This window comes from Chrysoperla carnea, chromosome 4 (assembly GCF_905475395.1).
Source record: "Chrysoperla carnea chromosome 4, inChrCarn1.1, whole genome shotgun sequence".
NCBI lineage: Eukaryota > Metazoa > Arthropoda > Insecta > Neuroptera > Chrysopidae > Chrysoperla > Chrysoperla carnea.
The window spans coordinates 36,037,895-36,060,866 of record NC_058340.1 but is presented as its reverse complement, the minus strand read 5'-3'; the positions used below and the strand labels follow the sequence as shown (position 1 = coordinate 36,060,866).

At 28.2% G+C, this 22,972-nt stretch overlaps 1 protein-coding gene across 1 annotated transcript in view; it reads right to left on the bottom strand.

The window, feature by feature from the left end:
• Positions 1 to 22,972, bottom strand: part of LOC123298293 (brain tumor protein) — a 409,721-nt gene that overhangs the window by 319,228 nt on the left and 67,521 nt on the right. The window contains exon 2 of the mRNA XM_044880253.1: positions 5,515 to 5,564. The gene's annotated coding sequence lies outside the window, so the exon portion shown is untranslated. The remainder of the gene's footprint in view (positions 1 to 5,514; positions 5,565 to 22,972) is intronic.

Below are 22,972 nucleotides of genomic sequence, written 5' to 3'. Positions count from 1 at the left end.
ATGACTGCTATATTTACAGCTTAATGTATAATAAAGCGTATGTATAATAAATTAAATGAATTATTTCAGATTGATTCAATTTTTCTTAAATTCGAGTGTATTAGAACAACACACGAATGAAGTATAGAGATAGATACTTTAATATCTAATGAACATCATCAGAGTTCTCTTGAAAATGTTATGTAATAATAAACGATCATATTATGTACGTTATTATTATATACCTACTGTGTGATAAAATTATTTTTATTTCATATTCTTTTTCATAATCATAATATAGTCAGTTACAAACACAAACTTAGGCAGGCCTTGGTCTGGGTCGGTGTGTCTGTATGTGTTTTATCAGAATGGTAATATCAGTAGAAAAAATCGTGACTTGATTTTTATATATTTTATTAAATCAAATATTTAAGTATTAAATATGATACATAAAAAAAAATCTTTGTAAGTATAACACAGAAAAAAAAATCAATTTCTTTTATATAAGAGTAAATGAATATAACGCGAAAGGAATTCTAGAATATCATTTGGATAGTAATATATAAAGCTGAGTACACACGGAAAACTTTACGTGAGTTATATTAATGAGTGAAATTTACAAAATTAAAAAAAAACCCCGACAAATTTTTCGGATACGATACCCTAAACTCGAATTTGAGTCATATCTAAGAACACTCTGCATTAAATTGCCTTTTTCCTTAAAGCCTTTTCCAAACTGAACCGATTTGGAAGATCATCGCCAATTTTTAGTGTTTTTGGGTACGGTAGTTTTTTGGGCCCTAAGAACACTCTCCAATAAATTACCTTTCAAACAAAACTAAAAAAATCAAAATCAGTTCATCCGTTGAGGGGCTATGATGCCACATACAGACAGACACAAACATAGCGGTTAGGTTGCAATGAATTTTGAGAGAATGCAAAAATCTTTTTATAACTGTACATTTGAATTTTTTGTCAAAATTTTATCATTTAAAAAATTGAGTTGTGAAAGTCATAAGAAGTTAAAGAAAACAGATATAATTTAAAATAGAATGCAATTTTATGTTATGTAATAGTAAATATCCATATCAAACCAAATTTAATGTACTCACATATTGGGTTGACTACTAAATTTTTTAAAGAACCAAACAAGTATTTGACTTCTAAAATTAATACCCTGAATTTTCAGAAAAATATTTTATAAATAAAAAAAGTGCTACATTTATAATGTACCAAGGTATGAAAGGAATATAGTTCCAACCGGGTGTCTCACGGCACCTCTCGATCGTTTTTTTGTAATCACGATGCGTCAATAGTAATATCTTTGAACTCTTCGTTATGATCGGAAAGTTTTACATTAAATGTGTATGAGGACTGTATGACTTTGCCTTACAAACGCGGTCTTACCTTGCTATTTAATATAGTTTTTAAAGCTAAGAACCGTTTCCAGGTATGGGTAATCTTCAGTTGATGTGCGATTTTGATGGAGATTGATTGGCCAAGATATTTAATATCTCCCATCTGCGGCTATCACCTGCTCAATTTTCTCCTTGTCTACTGCAAACTCACCATAAATTGCATTGTTTTTTGTATGACTACCTAAATCTTTTATATACACGCAAGTTAAAATTTATACAAACATTGAAAATAGAAGATTGTTTAACTTTGTAGATTTATTTTAACAAAATTTAGGCTTATCGAAAAACACGGTGTTATAAAATAAAAATTTATATCTCTACTTTCTTTTTGCATAATTCAAACGAGCCGAATAATCTCGTGAAAACGAATCCTATTTGATCTCATTTTATTAAAAAAATTCTAACGAAATATTTGTAACGTTGGTAACAAATAGAAAAACCCACACAATTTTTCATAAAAAAATCCTATTTTCGAAATGATATTCTCGTTTTTCCTTGATTTGTTTATTTATCTTTCTTACGTATGTAGGATTTTATTTCTATCTTTGCAGGTAGATAAAGATATAGGTAAAACAAAATAAATTCTTTCTTGAAGACAGTACTGAGAATTATTATAAATAATAAAATATAACTGAATAAAATAAAAAAGTCATTTGAAGACTATCAAATTACAAGAAATTTCAGTTGTTTGTTCAATTGTGTTTATTCAAACATTTCAGCAAACATACAAGTGAAATTTACTAAATTAAAAACCCCCGACAAATGCGATTTATTCCTTGTAAACCGATTTTTGGGAACTCATATGTTCTCGATCAAGTCGTTTCGTAGACAGACACACACAATTAGCGGTCAAACTTATAACAGTCCTTTTTTTAGTTCGGGGGTTAAAAAATGAAAGTTATCAAACATCTATATATTGATTGTTTTTAAGCAAATTTTAAAAATCATAAATTAATAAGGATGCTCATTGTATCCGATTTTTGCAAATTTTTATAAACCTCATAGAGCGCTGCTACCTTCTGTGAAAATAAAAAATGGATCACATTTTGATACCTTCTTGTTGAAAAAATTAATTTCTTTAATCAGGAAACTAAAAACTTTTTAATTATTTTAAACTTAACATTAATATTCCATACAAATACATAAACACGTCGAGTCAAACAAATTAATCTTGGCGTACCAGAAAAGTTACTTTACTCATCATGCTAATTTATATTGTCAAAAGTAACCGTTCCCGGAGATCTATACTTAGTCTGCAAAACTTAAGAACCATTTTAAAAACATTTTGTTCAAATTTTAATCGCAAAACTAGTAAATTTAAAAAAAAATGGTGTATAACTATTTTCTTTTTTCCGATTCTCTATATCATGCTTAAAAAGATAAAGGCTGTGACTCCTAATTCTCCCCTGTTTGGATACGTGTCTGATGTTTTATAAAAGAATAAACATCGATATTTCCTCATCAACATATTTTATAAAAAATAGTAAAATGTATGTACAGATAAATTCAATATATATTCAAATGAATTGAAAACTTTTGAAATACATATTTTTCAAGTATGTCATTAATTTTGTATTTTTGTTTCAAAAACAAAAATTAAAAATACTTACAAACAAACTACCAAGAAATAAGACATGATTTACAAAATAGTTTGGTATTATTACGTTATATCTTCCATATAATAGAAGATGCATCTTGTTAAAAATGCATTTATTAGAAAGTTTAAAATAGTGTAACAACACAGCAACACACTTACCAACTTTGTAACTTTAAAAACTATAAATGAATTTTTCTTTGAATTAATATAATAATAATGATGATAAATTACAATTGTTGTTTAAATCTTTGTTGAAATAATATACAAAATCGATTTTGTTATTCAAATAATATTTCATCATCATATACTTTAAAACATTGTAATTAATTTAACATTTACTTTCAATAGCGGTAGAACTATTTAATATCAAATATTATATAATATGTGTGAGATAATGCAGGAATATTATACAACATCGCAAAATTCGAACTTTTTGATATAGAAATATTCAATTGAAAAGGATAACCTATATGATTCATCATTTTTTGAGCCAATTTTGAACGATTAAATAATAATAAAAAGCCCGATGACGTAGGAATTTTTATGATTTTTGGAAACTTTGTGAATCAAAAAATGTATAATTATTAAATAATATAAATACATTTAATAATAATATAAATACATTTATTTAAAATAATTATTATCGGAGAAGACATTTTATAGTAGTTTCGAAGATGATCTTTGTTTGTCTATTAGATTAAAGGCTCTTAGACTTGCATATAAAGATAGAGTTTGATTGACTACGTGTTAACAACTAAAATCTTGTCAACTCAAATTTAATAAAAATCCTCTTTTTTAGAAACTAATTGCATGATAATTTTATAACATTTACTCATTTTCTCATGCACTTTACTTTTAACGACTTTCATATTACTAAATTAGAATAAAAGTTTATTGAAACAAATATAATTTACTTTAAAATACAGAAAATAATGATACACGATCGATGTGATTTGGAAATAGTCTGTAATTTAAAAAAAAAACTATTAATGATAATTTCTATTGTTTAGTTTTGTGTCGTGAGCTACAGAACTATGTACTAATTTAGAAAATAAAAAGGAATAAAAACCCTTCATTTATCTCATTGGTTTCTCAAAACAGTTAAGTTAATACAAAAATTCAATAATTCTTTAATTTTTAAATTGTCGGGGTTTTAGTTTTCGAACTTTATTTTATTAAAATAAATGAATTTAAAACAAATTTGATAATATACTTTATTGTTAAGTGTGTTACGCGTGCTTCCACTACACCAATGTGCTAAGTTCATAAACTTGTACGCCCAATTTGTTTGTATAATAATAATTTAATAATTTTCTAATTTAAAATTACAAGAAAACCTTCATAAATTCAAAAATTTTTAACGGCATTTAAAAAAAAAAAAAACTACATTCACATTAAACTTAATTTTATGGGCAAACTTTTTAAGCACGTTTTTTGAATTTGAGAAATAATGTTTAATTTAAAAGTTTTATCTTAAAGCTATCGGTACGGAACACTTAGAAAAACATTCGAAATTTATATACATCATAACACTATTAAAAAAGCCCAAGTTTTAATTAACTTAGTAGGGAATTCCTTAAGGCACTGTTAAAAAATACATATATTCGACCAACTTTTCAATTTGTATTTTATTTCAAAGTCTAAATGTTTGTTTAAGAACTTTTCCCGGTAATATTTTATACATATTTTACGTCGTAATACTATATGAATATTATTTTTGCATATACATAAAATTTCAAATATAGTCCAAGTTCCCACAGCCGTTACAGGTACGTTGTAAATAGTCTAAAAATGGTAAAAAAAACTATTTCTAGTTTTAATTAAAAGTAGACTTCCATCCATTTATTTTTCACTTCAACTTCAAAATCATGTGTGTCTTTGGATGGTTCAGTTATTCGTTGTTTCAGTTATATATGTTGTTATATTTAGTCACGAAATTATAACACCAAAATCGTTTAAATAAAATAAAGTTCCAAAACTAAAACTCCGACAGTTAAAGAATCGCGCTCTTTAAAGTAAGAAAACAAGAAAATATTTTCATCTGAAATTGTTATGATTAATAAAATCGTCATTACAGTCGGGGTACATCTAAGGTTAAACAGTTTTCCACAGGACCGAAAAGAGGCTCCTCGACTGTAATGACGATTTTACTTATCATAACAATTTCAGATGAAAATATTTTCTTGTTTTCATACTTTTAAAAGCGCGATTCTGTAATTTTCGGGGTTTTAGTTTTCGAACTTTATTGTATGTTTGTAAGTAGTTACGAATTACATACTGCTTACGAACTTGAGTTATAAAATTTCAAAACAGATACCATATATCCACATTCACATGTGCTATGTCAAAAATTAAATCATAAAACATAAGTTTATGAATTATTTACTAACAAATTTGACATTTTTCGTTACCAAAAAGGAAAATTTAAATGTCCCTAAATAAACATAAATAAAATGTATGTAGGTATATTTGGTTATGTAATGTAGTAAAGTAAATATACAAGAAATGTTTTTTTTTTACCTTTTTTACGTTTCCACAAAAATATGGGGTGAGTAAGCCACAAAGCCATTCTGAAACAAAAAATAAAATACATTAAATTAATTAAAACATATAAAAAAGATTAATTTTTTGTTTAAAACTTGATAAGTGAAAACTTTCATTTTCATTTTAAAGTTATTCGTATCATCTTCATAATCAAACTAGAGGGTCTTCGCGTATCCAAAAAAATAACCAAAAGTAGAGGAAAGGGCTTTTTCTTAATTTATATTTTGATGACCTATTTTCACGTATTAACCATATGTTTTAACCGCACACAAAATTGTTCAGAAACGATACAGTCGCAAGGAGTTCCTATAAATATGACACTTGAGTCATTCTTGCCACAGTCATTATGAGGGCTAAAAATATCGGAAACTGTTAATCTTAAAAAATTTTTGTTGATATGATTCCCGATAAAAAAATCATTTTTATATCCGATTTCACTCTGTCTGATCATCCAATGAATTTACTCTAGAAATGAAATTTTTTAATTTCATATTAAAGATAATTTCCCAAAGCATTTCAAAGAAAACACACAAAAAACGAAATAAATTGAATTTTATAATTCACAGAAAATAAAATGTTATTTAATTAAATTTTTTTCTTCGTCTAAAATACAATTAAATTTAAAAGAGATGAAAAAAAAAGAATAGTCTTGTTTCTAACAGGAAGTCAGTAAGAAAAATAAATAACCACAAAGTTTATAATAAAAATGAGTAAAATTTTCCATGATGTAACCCTGCGTTTAATACATTCACACACAAAACACAAGATACAACGATACATAGGGTAAAGGGTTGTACCTTGGTGGAAATGAACATCGGATAATCCTTTAGTTTCTTGAAAGATATTCATAGTTTCTTGGTAGTACCTTGAAGAAAACATTTACTGCTCATAGGAAAAATACCCGAAATAATTCTTACCTAGGTCCTTTTTTCAAGAAAGTTTAGTGCAAAAAGTTTCGAATTCTTTTTTCCACTTATTTTCAAGTGTAACAAAAATACTCATTCTTGGATATTTTTTCTTGCACCTTGGAACAAAACATCAGTTGTGAAGTTATAGGAAGCTACTTAAAGTTACAGTTATTTTGCCATTTTGATTAAAAAAAAACATTTTCCTACAAAATAAACTTTTAGATTACTATAAAAGACACATATATACGTTGACCAATAATATTCCAGACAGTGAGCCGTAAAGGCTCATGTTAAATATAGGATTAAGATACTGCTCCCATGTAGGATCAGTATAGGTGATCCAAGGAACATTAGAGTAAGGTTCAAGGTACATATTTGTTACAAGTGTATCACGCACTGAAAATTCATAAAATATGAATATAATTTTTATCGATAGCTGTTGAATATAAAGGAATAGTGGTACTATACAGAAAGATTGTTCTTGCTTTGAAATTGCTTTGAAAAATGTATATAAATAATGATCAAAGGTACAATACTCTCTCATATACTCACAATAATATCTCGATAATAAAAAAAACAACAAATGTCCTTGAATTATTAATACAGTTCAATAATTTGTATTTCCATCAATTTAACAAAAACAAATTACAAATAAATTTAATTATGTAAAAGAATTTGTTTGAGCTAAGGTAAGGTCAGTGGTACTATATCAATTTAATATTATAATAATAATATAATGACTAAAACCAGTATTTTATTTATCAAAATTTATAATGATTTTGATTTTTGTTTTTGATTTTTATTATGGAATGAGCAATAAAATTCATCCAATTATCCTGGTACACTTCATAAATATTACTAGATCCAGAAACGTGGACAATTGAGCAGAGCGTTTAGATTTTCTGCTCCTTTCAATAATTATTTTTTCAAAATTTTGTTGGTTAAATTAGAATTAAATAAATAAAGTAAATGAGCAAAATAGGTCAATTGGGCCTTGGGTCTGTTGGATCCATCTTGTAAACCGTTAGAGATAGAACAAAAGTTCAAATATAAAAGAAATTCCTTATTAAAAAATAAACAACTTTTTTTGAAACACTTATAGTATGTATTATATGGGAATGTCAGTGATGTATGTATGACATGTATGTATGTGCAATGTGATAGTGTAATCTTGACTGTCTATACATGGTATTTCAACAATTTACTCAGTCAATTGTTTGTTTTCACTTGTTTTTTTACTAAAACATATATATTAAAAATTTATCCATTATAAAAAATGAATCAAAACGAATTGGTAAAATTCTTAAATTTTCTCTGTAAAGTCTTATTACAAAAATATAAATGTCAAAGACAACATAAGATTATAGCCCATAAATTGACTTAATTTCTTAGTTCAGTAAGGAATCATACTAAAAAGCTTTAAAAGCATTAAAATTAATACTCATTAATCCTAATTATAAATTATACTTAATGCTAGTTTGTTTAATTTTACAGTCTATATTATAAGACCGTGATCCCATAATAAATCGAAAATTTAAGATTTTTGTTTTTTGTCCTTTTTGAGAATTGATAAAAGTAAGTTTGGCAACAAAGAAATTAGTAATAATTGTGGGTTGAGTGTCGAAATTATGGAAATCGTCTTTTTTAATGAATTTCTTTTGTCTACCGTCTATTTTAAAAAAAAAAAAAAAAACCTTGCTTGCGTATGTAAAAAAGGCAGAAGGATTGCAACAATAAAAAATGGAGTGTAATTGTAAAAAAAAACATTTTTTATCTCTTGTCATTTGTAAGCTTTTTTGCTGCCAATTGCTCCTGTTTTGACGTAGGACGAAAAACAATGAAAATCGAAAAGTCACACTTACCTCCTCTTACAATCCTCGATAAGGCAGAAAAAAATAATAAGAGAAATTTCGCTTCATTATGGGCTAATGGTCTAATATAATTCTACACATAACTATAAAATATTCACAGGATTTAATTAATCAAGAAAAGAACAGACATTCATTCTGTTTTGTTGATTTATATTATAAAATGAATAACATCTCTTTTTATTATTACTTAAGGGTCTAGAGCCAGGCGTAGTATTTGATAGTGATTTCAAAAATGCTGGAAATTTCACCGTCAAGGGCTAACGATTCGACATTTTTATAAAACATCAATCATTTTTCCATTTAATAAGATCAATTTCATACAATATTTTAAATTAATTATTTTGATTTTTTTAAAACACTTCATCAAGAAGAAAAACTTTGGTAATGGAGATCAAAAGAAAACTGGTTAATATCGTTTTTGGAACTGTTGGTCGAAATGGTACAGTGTAAGAAATGGTACAGTACCTTTAATTTCAATTAAGTTCTCACTTACCCTAGTATTGTCCCCAATGGATATTCAGGTCCCCCTGAAAGAGAAATCCCCGCCTGAGAAAGTCGCCAGAGTTTTTAGATACAACCTTGACAGCAGCCTCTCAAGTATCCAGTCGGTTTTCCGACTGGATACTGGATACTTCAAGTATCCAGGATTTTCAAACACTACGCCTGAATCTAGACCCAATATTACTTATACTAAAAAGTCAGATCATTGAACTGAATGACGATGATTATAATAATAATAATAATAATACAACATACTATAGTTGATTATTTTGTTTGTTATATAACCTTGAAATTAAATAATGACTTTAGAGAAAATTATAGAAGATAGTGTTGTGAACCCTTAAATAGTCACGTGGGTCATTCATTATACTGATGAACCACGTGATATATGTGTTATTTCTATTATTTATGCGTCATTATGTTATCAAATATACATAAAAATGTATATGATTTGGTATATGCGTAGTAAAGTTTCTATTCTACTATTTCAAAACCAACTGTATTTTTTTTTGTAATAAGGTTATTCGTGAAGTATATACAATCAATCAAAATAAACTTAAATCAATCAATCGTATAGTACATACAGATTGTTTTCAATAATTTCAAAGAGTATTTTAAGTGGGGGAAATAAAAGACCATGCTCCTCATTACATTACGAAATATTCAACAAATGACATCTACTTGTATATTTTTTGTTTTGTTACAATGCACTGGACTGTCAATAATTGGTAATTTTAGTAAATACTATCCAATCGGGGTAGGCATGGTCAATTTCTGTTGTTCCATTCCAAAGGTTTAAGTAGGTAATCTCGCGATTAAATCTAAGTAAATAAAACAGATGTTGTAGATTTCATTTTCAAGAAGTACCCCATTTTTCATAGGATTGGAGATAACAAATAAATATGCCCGTTAAATGCTGCTTTTTTGGTATGTTGTTTGGACTCCATGGGGGAGTGTGAAGTTACGTGTTACAAGCAAAAAAAGTTGTGCTACCTGCATAACTCGTGAAAAACTGCAAAATTTCTGGACTTTTTCAGTTTCTGCAGTTAAATTCAAAAACTGTAACCTATTGACATCCCTTGGTACTATCATTTTGATTAGTATTTTAAATTTGAACAATTAAAGCGAACATGGCTGAATATGTTTAACATCATTGTTTTCTAGCCTTGGCAAATTAGGGCAAAACTTTGGTGTCCATTTTCTCTCTAAATATAAAACAAAGAGAGATGAAAATTTGTGGGTAGCTTTAACTCATGAAAATTTGTTGATAAAAACGAAAAAAAGTTTTTTAGAAAATACTTAATTTCAGAAAACTAGTACAAATGATGGCTGGAAGGCGATGTAAAACTGCTTTTTTGGTATGTTATTTGGAATCCTAAGGGGAGTGTGAAAACAATTTTTGCAAGCAAAAAAAAGTTGTGCTAACTGCGTCCACAAAGATGTGTTACCTGAGAAAAAAATCTTGATAGTTCTTATTGGAACGAATGAAGAAACTTGTGCAAATCGAATATGGTTAAGTAACATGAGCGATGATAATTCAAAGAAAACGGGACGGGAAACAGTTGTGATTTGCCGCAAATATGAAGTTTTTGCTAATTAAAAAGATAATGGGGTTTTTTAGTCATAAAAGTAGGAAATATTGTCAAATTAAAGATATAGGGCTCCATAGTAAATTAAAGGGAACTAACACCAAACTAACCAAATTCAATTTCGAGTCGATTTTAGAGATATGCTGTAAGGTTTCCATTAGCACAGATACTTTTTAGATTAACTTTGTAAAATAAGTAATCAAAGAATGATAATAAAGAATATAAGTGTGGCGAATATTAAATTCTTTTCACTTAGTATAAGACCCGAATTAAGATCGACCTTCATCCATCTGTTTCTTGAATAAAAACTGCCCCTTAAACCAAGTTGCCAACATTTCTTTAGACAACCTCTTGCAGGGATATTGATTAATCTTTTATATTTCATAAAAATAACTCATTCAGGAAACAGATGGATGAAGGTCAACCCTAATTTGGCTCCTGTACTAACTGTTTTGTCATTAAAAAACCAAAGTTCATCTAACTTAGTTTTAGTGATTGAATAGCCTTTAAGATATTTTTGTCAGAATATAAATATTTATGTTTTGATTTTTCTAAACGCATATGTTTCACACATACAACAAAATCTAATTTAAATATCTTAGAAAAATTATGTTTTATGTAAATATTTACAAAAAAGTTTATGATTTTTTTTAAAGATCTTTCACTATCAAAATCGTTAATATGATAATTTTGTTTGTGCGGTGTGAAATATTGTAAATTATTTGTGTTAATTTAAGAATTGTTTACTACGTTCCTTTTTATCTAATTTTAAATATATTTTAAGTGTTTCCTGATCAAATAATACACCTACTTTAAAAGAAAACATTTGTATAGTGATGCAACTTATTAAACTAGTCAGACGAGAGCCCACTTTAACTACAATTTTTTTTTTTTGCTTCCGACAGAATACCAAAAACTTCACAGGTTACACGGATTTTTGATAATTATTTAAAATGAAAATAAGTATTAGGAAATACTAGTAGTGGTGTCCCATTTATAGAATGATGCTTAGATCCAAAACTGCGTAGGGATAGGGATTAATTCCTCTGTGATATTTCTAATCTTTTTTAGTTAGTTTTCATTCACGCTTATTCGAAAAATAACTTTTCTTTGGATGTGGAAATTTGGTTTATATTAAAATGAAAACAAACAATTGACTGAATAATTGTTAAAATATCATATATAAACAGTGTTGATTAGGCAATGGCTTGTTTTTTACGTCATGTAAGTAAAAAAAGATGTCTTAGACTCTTAGATAGATAACACGACTCTCGTATCACACACACCTATACTGATATGCCCATATAATACATTCTATATAATGTTCGAATGTAATTTGCGCCCTCACGGGTAAACAGTGATGTTTAAGGAAAAATGCTTCAAACAAAAGTTGTTAATGTTTTTAAAAGGAACATTTTTTACAAGTAAACTTTTGTTATATCTCTAACGATTTGCAAGATGGGTCCTACGGATTCAATACCCACCAATTGGTCTATGTTGATTTACGAACTCAACTTCACTTTTAACATCCTAAGTACGCTATAAAAATTAAGGTTTGATATCTCTTTTCAAATTTGAGTTATCGTGATCTAAGAAAGGCAGACAGACACACATTCAGACTGAAAACCGGAAATGGTTCGTAGCATCAAAATTTTTATGCGTTACAAATTTGGGACTATACTTAGTATATCGTGATATATTCCATATATACATGGTATAAAAAACTAACCTACTACAAAATAATTGTCACATCTATATATTTTAAACGAGATATTGAGATATTGAACATTTACAAAATTGATAAATCTTCATATTCTTCAATAAATATCTGTTTAATCAGAAAAAATTAATGCTCCATTAAAAAAATGCATTAATTTAATTAATTACCTTAAAATGGAAGGTTTCTTTAATAAGTTAGGTGGAACTACACGTCTGGTTGATTTCTTTATAAGCTTGTTTCAAGTTTTTATGAAATTGGAGAAAATACTGTCATTTTTTTTGAAGTTAAGAAACTCAACTTACAATAATGTGTAAAATCCAATATCAAAATAAATGATTATTAAGATTAATTATTTGTGAATTGTAATCCTTTTAATAAACATGCTTGCTTGTACGTACTTAATGATAATGATAATGATGATTGAGTGATGATGATTCTGTGGTGTATCATCGTATTATGTTCATGTTCAGTGTAATAATTTATGTGTTCCTAATAAGAATAATTAATTATTAATGTATTAACTAACTAAGGTGACAGACAGACATACGGATAAACTTACTAATAACAAATATATGTATTAATTTACATATAAATTCAACCGAAATGCGTAATAATGATATACAATGATCATTAATAATTGACATTATTATAATGGCTATATTATAATCACCATTTCATGTAATGTATCGGTTAGATCTCTTAAAAACAGGTTTTTTAAAAGAAATAAATTAAAATCGCACTTAAAAACAAAAAATAAATCAACAGCTATGATATTAGGTCCATTATAGAACTATTTTGAACCTCAAAACACCCTGTTTAGGGCTTCAATAAAGCGTATAGTGAAAATCACTCATGACAACCATTGTTTCTATTGGGTGTCAAATAAACAACGTATAGATGATATGTTCTCACGGTTTTGATATTTCATCCATATCAATACATAATATAAATCAAAGTCGTTTACCGCTGTCTGTCTCTATGTCCTTATGTATGCTTAAATTTTGAAAACTACGCAACGGATTTTGAAGCGGTTTTTCTAATAGAAAGAATGATACAAGAGGAAGGTTTTTATGTATAATACATGTATCATGTAGTAAAGAAACACTGATTTTAGAGGCTAAACGAAATTGTGAACAAAAGGAGGGTAAGTGATGGCAAATGAAGTAAAGGTTATTAATACAATAATCTATGTATTTAAAATTGAAGTTGCCCAGCGAAGCGGGTAGTTCACAGCTAGTAGTATATAAATCTAAACGCAAGAATAACGATTCATAAACATGAATAAGTGAAATTTGGTTTTTGAAGTATTTCAAAACTGTTTTCCGAAGTTTTTTTCTTGTTTCGAGAATCTTTCACAAAATCACTTGTTGAAGCTTCGAAAAAGTGTTAAAATAAAAGTTGTTAAAAACAGTAGTTGCTTTCCCAAGACTCAATTGATCTATGTTGCTCATTTACGAACTCAAACTCACTGTTTACGTTCTGAGCAAGCTAATTTTAGCTTGATATCTCTTTTTGTTTTTGAGTTGGAAATGGACTAATTACCTACACCCAAATTTTGTTTTTATCATCAATATTTTTAAGCGTGGGACTAAAATTAGTTTAGTCACCTTACAAACTTGTGACTAAAATTAGTATATCTTGATAAATATTTCATATATATATACAAGGTATAAAAATGGTACCGTTTATGGCATCTCAGAACTTTGGATTATTCTGTGGGTATATGTGAAGTAGCTAGATGAAGTCGATAAAACACACAATTATCACTAATTGGGAACAAACCTTTGTCGTGATATTTTCGGCTGACATACACCCTTGCTAAAAACAACTTCCAGGCAACGTTTAATTAAGGCAACCACAGTGCTCTTCGGGTCAAAATTATATTCAAACACAAATGGCAAGGGAAACATGCAGTGGTCAAATTTAAAAACATCATAGGAAAAATATATTTTTGTAGTAACTTGTACCAAGAACTTGTATAAATACTAGATTTTACCAGCTTTTATGTATTTGTGCGAAACATGTTTGCAATAAATGGTTTGAGAATGTTTGAGGCATTTATTTTGAAAATTTCTCAAATTAAGAGAAATATCGAATACATCATAAGGCATGTCAGACCATAATGGACTTTGATAATTAAAAATAAACACACTCAGACAAGAATAAAAAATAATTGAGTTTTGGTTATTTAATTTTTATTTAATAAACAAGCGCAGATTATCAATTATTATCTTAAATTAGACTTTTTAATTATATTTCAACATCCTTCTTAACATAAAGAAAATAATTTGATTGAAGAAAAAAAAAAATAATAAAATTAATTAATGCCAGAAATATCCATTCTTTTATTCAATTATTACGAATAAATGTACTTACTCACTCATACTCATTTCAAATGTAAATGAATTTTCACGTTTAAAAGAAAAGGTTTTTCCTTAGCTGTTTTTTTTTTCAAACATAAATTTTGTAATTTAAAAAGCATTATAGAAAAAGGAATAATAATTCATAAATCTCTAGAATAAAAAATATAATCTGTTGGGAATTATTTTTAATGAGTACAGATAATGGAAAGGAGATAAAAGGCGGAAGGATATATTAATGATGCAATATTTAAAACACAATAAATAAATTTACATACAAAAATATTATTTTTGGTATGAGTTTTATCTTTAAAAGACTGCAAGCCCACGTACAAACTTTACTGAACTCATAGGTTAGGTTAGGTTATATTGTCCACGAAGGACGCTATAGAGCCCATTGTGATACCATATATGTGGTTTGCAACCTTTCCGCTGAAAATTTCATTTATCAGCTCCTCAATTTCAGAGGCTGAGTTCACCTTATTCATGCATATACCATGCATTACACCAGCCCATCACAACTTTTAAGTAAATTAATTTTGTTGCGACGGCAGAAATCGAACCCGTTACCCTAAGCATACCGCGGACGGAATTGGTTACGACCTATCCAACTGAGCTAATAAGGCGACTACTGAACACATAACTATGGAGACTTTGTCAACGTCTTCTTTAGGCCCTGTTGTACTATTTCAAACACAAGTAACTTTTCGGAAATAACTAATCTCGTGCTATAGCGTTCCCTTTCACGAGGCTTGGGAAATTTAAAATTGCACCCCCAATCTTCAAATTTAAGAATATTCGAATATTCGAACAAGAAACACATCGAATGCAAAAATTTAAAATTTTCCTCGTCCTGTAACAAAGAAAGCTTCTCTCTTGATAATCATCCTGTGTACAAACTTATTCAACAGGATATAAAGAACAAATAAAGTCTCCACGATGATGTAAGTTTTTTAGGCGTGGGCATGCGGTTTATATGTTTAAATATGAAATGGTTCACATTTAATCTGTCTGTTTGTATTTTTGTTTTTAAAAAAAATAATTTTTTGTTTGTTTATATCATTTCAGTAGTTAATGAGTAACAAAATGTGGAAGATTCTTGAGAGACCGTATCATTGGCTTTCTGATTCGGTAAATTATTCGAGTAATAAAAATATTGAGATGCCCTAACTAATTACTATCCAACTCTCTATTTCTTTTCTACTTACAGTTCAGTCAATTTTATCAAATTTATACATAACAGACCTTCCAGGGTAATAGGTACAAACTGCATAGTTTCACCCGAACAAATATGAGATTGTTTAGAGGAGTTTATACATAATTCCAAGAATTCCCAGGTGTTCCGTTTTCTATCTAAACGATATTCTAATAAATATCTACAGCAAATCAGGAAACTTCTTGGAATTGTAAAATAATTTAATATAGTTTTCATTAATTTATACATAAGTACGATTCACAGATATATATTTTGAATGTTTATTCAATTGTCTATGTTTAAAAAATTAAATATTTAAAACAATTCTTTGATGAAAGTTTTGTTACGTTATATTGACTCTCTACGAAGGACACACTTACTCTATAGAGCCCATTGTGATGCCATATATGGGTTTTACCACCTTTCCGCTGATAATTTCACTTATCAGCTCCTCAATTTCACAGGCAGAGTGCACCTCCTTCATGCATATACCATGCACTAAAGCCTATCACAACTATCAATTAAATTAATTTTGTTGCGACGGCGGAAATCCAAGGCACTACCCTTAGCACACCGCGGACGGTTTTATTACGCCTTGACCAACTGAGCTAATAGGGAGACTTGATGAAAACTAAGCAAGTTTTCGTTCATATTCTGCACGAGTATAAGAACATAGCCAGGATGATTTAGATCATTGTAAGTAAGATACCAAGATCTATTAGATGGTTAAAAGACAGAAATTAACATGATTTTCACAGGTCATGCCACCCTTTTGACTGACAAAATGAACTTTTATTGCCTCTTCTCTTGTTTCCGACTATAATAGAAATACTTTGAACAGCAATAAGTTTCAAAATTCAAACTTGGCATTTAATCCTTAATTTCACAAAATGTTCAAAAAGAAATAACAACACCGATAATAAGTCATGCAAAAAATTCACAAAAAAGAAAAAAGCGAGACAACGAGAGACTAAAAAGACTAATAAAAAAATAAACAATTTCCTGAAAAATACTAGGTTACTTACAAGTTGATAAGTAAGCAGACGAATAACATAATGGATAAATGAAATATGTTAAAAAAAATCGTGAAAAGGCTCCACACTGCCTCTGTATAAATATTAAAAATCTTTGAATTAATTATCGAGCAAGCTTGTAATGTTTGTACGTATGTATGTAGGTATGGATAATTCATGGTTAGATAAATGAGATCATTTTCAAACTACTAAATATTGGCGATGATCTTCAAAATCGATTCAGTTTGCAAAAGGCATGACATATAATTTTAACATATAAATAATTACTATGGAAATGAATAGTCAAATAAACCTGGCTGAATTCATTTCGCAAAGTGAAATAATTAGGTTATTCAAAACAATAATTCAAAAGAATAAAATCAACTCAAATATTTCAATTTTTATTAAAATATTTCCAAAAATTTGTCCTAAAAAATAATAGCTCTCTAAGTATCATTTTCATCTCATCTGATGTTCTTGGGCATCACTTTGATATTGATTTCAGAAGGAGTGTTATAAGCTTAAAGTGTTTATCTGTGCGTCTGTGTGTGCGTCTAATTTTCCAAAAATCGGTTTACAAGAAATAAATCGCATTTGTCGGAGGTTTTTTAAATTTTGTAAATTTCACTTGTTAGTATCTCAAAACACAAGATTCCATGTATAGAGGTAAAAAAAATACGTGATTAAATAAAAAGCACAAAACAATTTACTTTAGATTTAAATATTTAATGCTGTGATCGTAATCAGTTAATGGCTACAATGTGATTTTATTTTATTTTTTTTTATTCTGTAGCAAAGAGCATAGGATAGAGGAGAAGCAGCCCATATGAGCTAATGTAAAATCGTAGTATACGAGTTTCAGCGCCTCTACCGAGTCAGGCTTTCAAACTTAATAGTTAATAGTCACCCCCGCAAAGTAGTTAAACTTAATAGTCATACCCGCAAAGGCCTACAAACTTAATAGTTGATCGCCTCAGACTCCAGATGTCACTTATAATTATACTTCTGCTTCTTGTCTATCCTATAGTCTTTGTTCTGTAGTTAAGTAAAATGGAAAAAAAAAACATCCGTCCAATGTTCATAGTCAGTATATCCCTTCCCTATATATTATAAATGCGAAAGTAAGGATGTTTGTTTGTTACTCTTTTACGCAAAAACTATCGAATGTTTTTAATGAGCCTGTACAGTAATATATCTCATACATCAGAATAACACATGAGCTATAAATAAAAAAGATATGGATATTAAAAACAATTTTTTTTTTTAAATAAATTTAATCTGACATTTACTATTTTAAATTTTTACAGAAATCTTTAATTTATGGTTCAAAATGATGATCACAGATGGAGCAGAGTTATGATTATCATTTTGAATCATAAATTAAAGATTTCTATAAAAATTTAAAATAGTAAATGACACAATTCATGGCTACCTTTTCTGATATACTCAATGAATGATGATTGCTTTACAATTTAAAAAATTGAAAACTGTGCATATCTTTTAGCTGCGTAAAACAATCCCTTCAAGTGTTATGGAACGTTAATAAGTGTAATCAAAACAGGTGAAGCGGTAGTTTTTACTTTTAAGCCCATTGAAGCGATCGGGTATCAAGCTAGTAATATTATATTGTGCTTAGCGATATTTCCGACTTATTGTTTTGATATGTTTTACTGTGTGTTTATCTGTGTTTTGTGTTAAAAACTTGTGTGTGAGTGATGTGATGTACAAACACACAAAATAAAAATGTTCATGGTCCACAAAACACGTGGAAACAAATGTAATTAATAAAAACACACAAAATAATCGATCAAGAGAATTGAATGGAATTGTGTTTGGATGTTGAAGTGTTTAATTTATTGATAACAATATGAGGAGATTATTGGATGTTAAAAAAGAATGTATATTGTTGAGAATCTTAGGCAATCAACTAATTAAAACATTTGCGAAATCAGGACATTTGCCAAGGGAGAAATTTAGATTGATGGACTTGAAAAGTTCCATTTTGACATATTCTTTTAAAACAGCTGTTAAGTGTTTAAGTTATTTTCGATTGTACAGAGATATACAGAGTGGGCCAGTTTAATCAATACACCTAAATATCTTGTACATCTATTATCTTACATCAGATTGGACCTAGTTCTTCGGGTTTCTTTAATAGCCAATTTAGATCCTAAACGGTAAGAGATAGAATAACACTTTAAATTCAAAAGTTGATCCTCATAAAAAACGAATAATTTTTGTTCGAAAATTTCTTTCGAAAAAGTTAGCTTTCGGAGGAAATGCGATTCCCGTAGCTTTACTCGATTATTATCATATATATTGCTGATACTAAGTAAAAGGGAAAGAGTTGAGTAGTTAACATAAATACATAGTTTAACGGCTCTGTTTCTGTTATTCAATAAGTAAAATATGTACCTAGATAAAAAGAAAGTGCAAAATTATTTACGAATATTTCTATTTTAATCTTCTAGAGTAAAAAAGTGGGAGTTCTACTAAAGAAAAATACTTCCTATATCACATTATTCGTAATATACAGGATAATATCATGGAAAAAGGGTTATATTTATTATCGTAACAAATTTTATCCATCCAAAGTATATTGCTCAGCCGATAACTGTCGGCAGATGTGCTTTATTTGTTTTTCCAATTTTCGTAAGTAATATTTCATATTTTATGCGCAAGGATAGTCAAATATATTTTAGTGGAAGTGCTGTAAAAAAAAAAAAAGAATACAATTTTAAATTTTAGAAACGGAACACTAAAAACTGATTTTGAACAAATTTGTAGTACGCATTTGTTAATTTGTAGGCAGCTGACAACTAGAAAAATGTATATATTTCTATATAAGTACTAGGCAGCGAATGAGCATGACCTACGTAATAAACCTAGAGAGAATAAAATAAAATCCATATCCATACATTGTACATACTACAGCATATAATATAAGTTAGTGCGTTGCTCCCACCTAATTCTTTCCTTTAAAAGGTAAACGCACGATAATTTATTAGAAGTCAAGGTTGACCTTCATTTCAATAGAGTGACTTTACATATTATACACACATACATACACTGACATCAGTATTACCAACATTACAATACATCTATTATTATAATTATTATTATGCTACATTTTATTTAATTTTTTTTACGTCCATATACATGACACTACTGCGTAATGTAGAGATTTCGTTTCGAGCTAGAACTGGATTATGTGATCAAAAATGTTCTTCTCTCGTTAATTCTTGAAAAAATACAGATGCAGAAGAGAAACTCGACTGTTTCTCTTCTCCATTCGTTTCACGAAACATGTCTGCGGTTAATGTAGGTACGCAGAGTTATCTCATATTGATCATTTTTGAAAAATACAGTGATATGAAGAGTAAAATATTATTTGAAGCTTCTCACATTTTTTGAGGTACGTATGACCCACCCATTCCATCCGGCAATATCTCTTTCTGCTATCCTTTCTTTATATTTTCATCGATAATATCCTTTAAAAATTGGATCAGTGACTGTGGTGAGCAAAAAAAATACACAAGATAATTGTCTCTTCTTCTCTCTCTTCCTATCGTTACGTATTCAGGACAGGGCTGGTTGGACACTTAAAACGAATCTTTGGAATATTGTTACTAACACTCCTTTGTCGCACTTGGTGTTTTCCTATTCTCAAATTGGTTAAGTTAGTTATAATCTTCAAGCATAGTATCTATTTGTTGCGAAGCGATATTAAGAAACGATCCAAAAGAAATTTGGACTCTCAGTTAACATCGATCGAAACGCTAAAAGACGCTATGGCCGTGTTGTTTCATAACTCGAAACAATAAAAGACGTAAAAGTACAAAGCAACCAATTGAAATTGTTTTCAGAGGCTCAGGAGTACTAACAAAGAATTGTAGAAAGTGTCGTAACATAAGAAACTGGGGGATCATAAATGACAACTACAGATACAACTTTCTCGGGAGAAACAGGTAATAATAAGAGGAAGAAATAAAACTGTACTGAGACAATACTTTCTTCATCATTGGGATTAGGGGGTATAATTAGAAAAAAGTCAAATGATAAATACCAAAAATGTTTGAAAACGACGGTTTGAAAGAGAGAGGGTCACAAACTTCCGAGTGATGCTAGTGTTGGTGACAGAACAATTCAACTATTTGCCTAATTCATTTAATTTCTAATTTCTAAGACCCTTTTAAGATTATATTTGCGTAGTTCAGTTTATAATATTTTATATGTCAACAGAGGTAGCGTGAGTATTTCACACCAGTTTTTGTTACCTAAAAATGACTTTTTTTTTTTTTAATTTACTTAATAATAAAAAATTTGTTATGTGTTAATTTACCTTTAAGTGTATGTATGAGTTATTACTTTGCCTTATTACTTACTGATATAGTCAGCACAGCCGGTAATACAGGTAAATAATTTATTATGTTTTTATTTTATTAGGTAGAATTTTATTAAATTTTTTTTATACTATATCTATGTGAAAATATAATTTAAAAATTTTTATATATTTTAATTTTTTATTACTATTAATTATATTAAGATTTTAGACATATTATAGTTTTAAAAGCATTCTTTTTTATAATAAAGACGATCCTTTTTGTATTTTGCCGAAGTTACAGAAAAAAATAAATTAAATGATATAATTTTATTACTTTCAATTTTATTCAGTAGTCAGTGGTTTGGTAGTGGTATCTACAATTAATTTTGTAATTAATTGTAGGTACTTCTAACGATTTATATCTTTCTAATTAATACATTTCGTTGTTCAAGACAAATAATTATTGAAAGTAGGAATCTTATTTTGATTCTTATAGTCTTTAAAATTATTCTTTCTACATATTTTTGGATATAACTCAGTCTGAACTATTCATCAATTTAAAAATGTGTCAAAAAAAATTATTTCCTCGTTAATTTCTCATAAATAAAAAATTATTACAATTATAATTATTATTAATCAATATATATATATCACGTAAAATATTATAAATAATTAATCATTCGTTTTCAATATTAATTGAACAATAATTAATTGTCAATTAATTAATAATAAATAAATATTTTATCACACTCACATTAATATATTGATAATATAATACTAAAATAAATTAATAATTAATATATTAATTAAAAAAACATTTAACCTAATAAATGATAAAAAATAATAATATATGGCCATTTATTTTAACGATGAAAAATAATACAATAGATTTTATTTAAAAAAAAAAAAAAAACTGTCCAATAATTAAAAATAATACAGCGGTAACAAGATGATACTTAGCTTAGTTATAAAGCTACCGTACATTTTTTGAAATTATTTTTAAAGAGTCAAAAATTCGTGTAGATGTTAAACAACAGTGAACCAGGGCGTTAATGAGATAGCTGCGATTCTAGAGTGCGAAACGGAAGATTTTTCATGGTGCCAACAAGAATAAGATTGTCATTATCCGACTAAATTAATGCCGTATATCGACCTTTGGAAAATAACGATCTGTCTGTCTGCCCGTGGCATCGTAGACCCTAAACGGATGCACCGTTTTTGATTTTTTTTGTTTCTTTTGAAAGGTAATTTAAAGGAGAGTGTTTTTAGCTATGTTTCAAGTATGAGTTTAGGGCTCCGTACCCGAAAAAACTAAGACATTAATGATGATCTTCAAAATCGGCTCAGTTTGGAAAAGGCTTTGAGTAAACAAGTAATTTAATGGAAAGGGTTTCGTACACGGTAAGTTTTGGTGGGGCTTTTTAAATTTTGCAAATTTCACTTGTAAAGGTGTTGGGCTATACGGGTATGTATTATTTTGTTGAGCGTCGAGTAAAATATTTTTGTTTTTTATTTGTTTTTCACCAGACTTTCATCAATTTTCAACTGACGGTAAAATGAAACAAATTTTCAAGGCCAGATTTAATCAGCATGGCTATCTCAATAAGGTCATTACTTATTGTTAGTCCTATTGGACTACGAATGACTTACGTCTATATATATGCATGATTTGCAAATAACTCAAAAAAATGTCCACTGGCTATACATCTAAGAGTTTTACATACGTTTATAGTACCTACAGTAGGATTCATCATTAATTCATTTATATTATTTATTATACTTTGAGTAATAAAGTTAAAACACATTACAAACGAACAAAAAAAAAATTATATTGATATGCATATAAATTTAAATTACGCGCGATACCAGTTTAAAATATATATTGCGGTTATTATAGGTATGTACCGTGTGTAAAATATTATATTGAAACTGGCATAAGCAAAAACATTATCC